The sequence below is a fragment of the Juglans regia genome, chromosome 13, assembly GCF_001411555.2.
Source record: "Juglans regia cultivar Chandler chromosome 13, Walnut 2.0, whole genome shotgun sequence".
In the NCBI taxonomy this organism is placed as follows: Eukaryota; Viridiplantae; Streptophyta; class Magnoliopsida; order Fagales; family Juglandaceae; genus Juglans; species Juglans regia.
The window spans coordinates 17,942,191-17,949,123 of NC_049913.1; positions in this window are offsets into that span (position 1 = coordinate 17,942,191).

Genomic DNA, 6,933 nt, shown 5'->3' on the forward strand with positions numbered 1-6,933 from the left:
ATTCCCTGGGTTGACGAAGTACAGTCAACAGGTTGCGAATGGGGCCTAATTAGCTGGTCACCCGAGCGCGCCAGACACTAACGCCGATGGTGCCACACATTATGTTACGTCACAGCAAGTGTGGCACAAACAGATAAGTCATGGGGCCACAACAACTGTGGAGCATGAAGTATGGGGCCACAACAACTGTGGAGCATACACTACGTGAGACACAGCAATTGTGACACGTAGAATACGTGGGGCCACAACAACTGTGGAGTACGTATTAACGCACTCACAGCTGGTATAGAAACCTGTGATGTGATGCGGTAATCGGCAGGGACACACGGCTCAAGGGGACCTGTGTAGCACCCATATGGTCACTTTAATGATTAAGTCTATTGAATAAGATTCCAAGTTCAAGTCATGTTTCACGTTATGTTATGTTCAAGTTTACGTTCATGCAATCATGGTAATCCCATGAGACAAGAATATGTTCCAAGTTCATGTTATGTTATGTTCACGTTTACGTTATGTTCCAAGTTCACATTTATGTTATGTCATGCTCAAGTTCATGTCCAAATTATGCATGTTCACATTCATGTTATGTTTCAAGTCCATGTTATATTCCAAGTTCACGTTCATGCTATGTTTCAAGTCACGTTCATGCTAAGCTTCAGTTTCAGTTTAAGTTATGCCAGTTATGTTATGTTGTATGTCAAGTTATGCTACGATTACTTATGATTTGATTTTGTATTCATGCTTTTACTGCCATGCATGCATCATTAACCTGTGTGGAAGTTTCCTGTTAACTTGCTGAGATTTGTAATCAAATCTCAATGTGGTAGTCCCAATTACCATTCCCTCCGAATGGTAGATTTTGTTACAGGATCTGAAGGAGAATCGAGAATCGACCAACTAGAAATGATCGACTAAACAATGTTGTGACGTAGATGGTAGTACAGTAGTTACCTCATTACTACTTGTATTTGTGGAGTTCAATCTCCAACACTCTTTTGATCACAACCATTTTGAACTAGTGTTGTGATCTCAGCTGTTTAGTACGTCATTATGTATGAAGTATGTTTTAAGTATTTGGGATATTTCAGTTTGGTGCATAGTATTGCTGAAGAAACAAATTATCCGCTGCGAATATTGCATAATGCTAGATGCATGTTAGGAATATTGCATCTTATATGTCATGAACGGGGGCAGGTAACCTTGTGTTGCATGTCTCGACGCTTCAAATGTCCGTCCGATCCCAAGCGGAATTTGGGGGCGTCACAAAAATAAAGTCCATAGATATGCCTACACATAACTCACTAAGAACAGGTAAGGGTGTATACAACCCATGACACACTAAGAACAGCTTAAATTTGGCCTTTCTGCATGTAATGCACCTGCCACAAATACGATTGATATCTCTCTTCATATTAGACCAACATAGATGTTCATGCAAAATGTCTAAAGTTTTCTTGACACCAGAATGACTATTCCAATTATATGCAAACTCAATGAAAGGCAAATGATAGTCCCATAAACGTTCATGCAACAAGTGAATGTATGACAAATGATGCTTCCACAAACGTTCATGCAACTTGTTTAAAATCTTCTTTATACCAAAATAACAACTCCAATTATATGCAAACTCAATGAAAGGCAAATGATAGTCTCACAAATGTTCATGCAACACATTGAAAGTCTTGCTTACACCAAAGTTATCCAAAACCGCCATGTCTATTACACACAAGCAACTTGCGCATAAAACTAGTAGGCACACAAAATCTTTTCTCTTTAAACAAGTACCAATCTAGTTTATAGAAATTACCAAATGTTGATTTCTCACATGTTCCATACACACTAGCAAAGTCATCATTACTAGCATGCAATTCCTTATCATATTCAAGTCTCAACAATTTTGCATCTAAAATGAAAACAAGGACATATCTTCCTGCTAAAGCATCAATCACAAAATTTTCCATACCTTGTGTGTATTTGAATACATGAGGAAAAGTCTCAATACAGTCATCACACTTAGCATGCATTCTACTCAAGAACTTACCTTGTCCCTTTCAGTGTGTCAAGGACTCATGTTCTTCAAATAACGGTCGGTTAGGAATTGTCGCACCTAGCACAAGATCAATGTAGTACTCTATCTCCCTAATAGGTGGCAATCCACTAAACACATCGCTAGGAATCACGACCTCATATCCCTGCAACAAAGAAACAACAGCACTTGGCAAATAGTCGTTAAATTTGTTAGCATAAAAGCTTGCCTTAGCATAAAAACTCACTTTTCTCTTTGTTTTTCTCTCACTTTCTTCACTCTCTCTTTTCTTTCCACTCTCTTTTTCTTTTTCACCCTATTTTTCCCTTTCACACTCTTTTTCCTTTTCACTCTTTCTTTTTCTATCACTCTCTTTTTTTTCATCTTTTTTTGTACCCTCGACCTCACAATTATTTTTCAACTCATTCTCTCTTTTTCTTGAGGTCTTAGGCTCACCCTCTTTTTTTGTCTCTCTCATTTTTCTCTCTTTCTCCATTTTGGTCTCAATATTTATTTTTTTCTCATTCTCATCCTTACTTTTCAGTTTCAGTTGGTCCCCAAGAACCTGTGTTGGAGTTAAAGGAGCAAATTTGATTTTTTTCCATCATTTTCAAAACTATACATGTTCCTTAACTCATCATGGATCACCTTCCTATCATACTGCCATGGATTCCCCAACAAAATATGACCAGCATGCATAGGCACTACATCACAAAGGACCATATCCTGGTATTTCCCAATTGAAAAAGAAACTAACACTTGCTTATTTACCCTAACCTCCCCACAATCACTCAGCCACTGCAACATGTATGGTCTAGGGTGTTTCAAGATACGTAAATTCAATTTCTCAACTAAAGTGGTGCTAGCCAAATTAATACAACTCCTTAAATCAATGATCATACTACATACCTTGTTGCAGATTTCTAATCGCTGCTTCTTGATGATCCATCATATCCCTTACTTCACCCAACACAAAGTTTAACCGCTCAAACTGTTGTTGCATGGCTTGCAACACAAAGGATGAGTTATCAGCTCTCCCCCTTGGTGATGCGCTACTCCGATGAGACATTATAAGGTGCTGCACAAAAAAATGTTAGTGATAAAAAAGAAAACCTTACACACTCCCTTACGTGTTTACACTTGAATAATGGCACTCCACTCGTGTTTCACTCTTAATTGACTTTTTCCCGATAATAGTCTCACACTCTCTTGCCTTTTACCTCAAGAGTTTTCTCACTCAAGTTCTTTCAGAACTAATTGAACTCAATGAAGACAAGACAACCTTGTTTTATCCCAACTAGTAATTAGGTCCAATAAACAAGAATAAGAGAAACATGGAAGGAATAAAAACGATCCGAGAATCAAGGAAGTTACACGAATGAAATAGTAACAATAAGACAAGATACCAACTTTAATGATGTATGCAACTCCTTTGATGATAAGGTTCAATCAACAAATTTCTTTCTTTCTCTTTTTTTGTAACTATGTAGCAACCTTTGAATATGCTGCTACCTTTTCTCCTCTCTCTTTTTTTTTTTTTTTGAATTTTCGTTTCTTTTCCTTTCCTGTCTTTGCTTTTCTTTTCTCTTCTTCTCACTAATTAAATAAAAAACAGCAACTGTCAATTCTGAAAATCAAGCAATTGAATTCAAGCACACAAGAATTGACAATGAAGTAGAAGAGAATCAACGGAACGACCCTCCATTGAAACCCTAGGAGATGCAAATTTCAGCCAAACCAAAAAACCTAAGAATTTAGGCAGCCTACTTTTTGTTTTGATTTTTTTTTATTTTGCAACCCTAGAACAATGAAGCCCTAGAATTAAATTTAAAGATACAAAAATTAAAAGATAGAATCAGACTAGATAGAAAACCTTGCTCTGAATACCAAATGATATGAACCCGCGGGAATGAAATCCCTTGAACCCACAATCAATTTGAAAACCCCTAAGAAAGCCATAATCAAGTCAAGGATGGAGAATTTAGACCCGATGAGAACTCGTTTCAAGAACCTAGATTATATTAAAATCTAAACCTATTGAAGAACCCTTCTCAAGAACCCAGATTATAAAGGAGGAACGCCACAAAGGTTGTGATTTACCTTTGATAAGTTCAAAAGTTCAATTAAGAACAAGAGGAGTAAAACTCAACTCACAATGAATAAATTCATCAAATTTCATAGAACTTCTGAAAAGAGGCTACAAAGAGTATTTAAACCAAAACCTAATTAAAACCCTAGCTAAAATAATGCCCCTTTTACCCAAAACACCCCTGAGTGAACAGTGTCGCGGCTCCAGTGTCTCGGCTACAGTGACACTACAGTAACCTCTTGGAACCCTAGTTTAATAAAATAATAAATGTCCCAACATGCCCTTTCATAGGCCCCCTTAAGTCCTTCCCATAATAAACCCAATTATTCTAAACTAATAAATAAGTCATTTGAATGAATTAAATAAATTGAAAGCCTTCATGTGCCCAAAGCCTTTAAGTCATGTTGTTGTCCTTTCCATAGCTTATCAAATGAATCAAAACTAAATCTTCATCATTTAAGCCCTTGAACTTGTAATTGACTCATCTGAAACCTGCAACATATCTTTAAAACTAGGCCCACCTTGGTTCTCATCAAGTCATGTTTCATGTTATGTTATGTTCAAGTTTACATTCATGTCAAGTTTCAGGTTCATGTGAATCATGGTAACCCCATGAGATAAGATTACTCAATCATGACCCTCAGGCACTTATTCCACTACGATCATCACGCATTTCTAAACTTTCTACTCTTGCTCTCCAGCTGAACCATGAAAATTATCTGAAAAATATATGGAGATAAGGGGAGAGTTATCAACAACTCAGTAAGCAGAGGACATATACTAGTGTGTAAACATGAGCATTTACAGAAATCAGAATGCAGAACAAAACATTTTCATTTTCAGAGTGCGGAAGGAAAACATGTTATCAAAATATCAGAGCGAAGATTTAGAAATAATTTCAGTCAAAAGTATTCTTTGGCATAACATAAATGATGATGATCATCATCAGAACATCATATCAGAACAGAGGCCATGTATAACCCCCGTGGTAGGGTTGTGCATCTATGGATAGTCAAGCAGAACATAAATCACTCTGTCACCAAGGTGTGCACTCAAAACAGAGACCACTACTATAACCCGTGGCAGGGCCGTATCCACTATTATTACCTGTGGTTGGGCCGTATCTACTATTATAACCCGTGCTTGGGTCGTATCCACTATTATTACCCGTGGTTGGGTCGTATCCACTATTGTAACCCGTGGTTGGGCCATATCCACTATTGTAACCCATGGTTGGGCCATATGCCACTATTATCACCCGTGGCAGGGCCGTAACTGAACAGAGCGGAAACAAAATCAAATTCAAAATCAGAGAGTCATGCCAAAGGTTTTCAGAAATCACATCTTATCCAAACAGAGTACTGAACAAAAATCTTTGGAACATAACAAAATCATATCACAACATAATTTATGCACAAATTTCATATTCGCTCTCTTTTTCAAAGTTCTGAAACAGAATGTCAAAAATAAGCTCATGTATACACCAGTCATAATAGAAAATACTTTCTTCTTAAACAGAATCTCATGAGTAATGCAGAACAAATAACTGAGGTAGTTCAAATTTCTTTTCAAAATCAAATATGTATACTTTTCAAAAATAACCTCAGCTCATTTTATTTTAATGCAAAGTCTAGCATAGGAACCCCGCTTACCTGAACATCTTAGCTTTTTCGAAATTCTTCAAAAATGTCAAATAATAATTAATCGTCACCTATAAAATAGTCGCATAATTCTCGTAAATTCTCAATTAATCTCTTATTTCTATATTCAATCCTACACTTCTAAAATAACCTATTAAAATCCTCTAAACCTAAAATTTCAAATCATTACCTTCTAAAATCATCACTATTGATTTAATAACTATGACTAAAACATATAAAAGTCAGACCTATTTATTGTTGAAAACCAACTATAAAGTTTAATACTGGATAATATAATTATCCCAAAATATTTTAAAAATAACCATAACTATATTTTTCAAATAGTCTAAATCATATCTAAAGTGTAAAAATAACATTACACCAATATTGTTTACCCTATAAATAAAGCTTTACTTAATAATAAGTTAAAATACTTAAGTGATTTTCTGTAAAATTCTTATACTTCCTACAAAGACCACGTAAAAAAAAAAAAAGAGATTTAATATAAACATAATACTAAATTGAAACCACCCAATAATAAGGGTAACACTGTAATTTCATATCCCAAAATATGAAATAACTAACTTTACGTTAATTCTTTGAGAAAACACTGAATGAGTTTACGGTGCAACAGTCGACGACTCACCGAGAAGAGAACGAGCGACGCAACGACAGTGCTGGGTGGAGGTCGAAGGCAGTCCACGCTGCGGCAGAGCACTGAGATTGAGAGAGAGAGTAACACGGTGAGGTAGACGGAGAGTGAGGGAGAGACGGAGAAAGAGAGAACGAAGGCTCACCGTGATGCAGCCAGACGTGTGACAGTCTGGAGTTGGCCGTCGACCAGGGCAGCATCCAATCACGGGTGGCTGGGGCATCGGCGTCGCTTGTAGCTGTGGCAACAGGTGGGGTGGTGGCTTATGGGCAGTGAGTTGGTTGAGCCATGACTGCTCTGTTTCGGTTGTCTAAAACAGGGGAATTCCGTGGTTTGCAACGGAGACTACGGGAGGCGTTGGATAGAGGCTTCGTGTGGCTGGGCATGGTGGCTTATGGTTCCACAAGGGGCTGGGCAAAGGCCCGAGGCTTCCGTCGTGGCGAGGATTATAGTCTTCTGAGACTCGTGCTGTAATCGTGCGGATGTTTTAAGTATGCATGATTTATGTTTTAACTATTTGAGATAT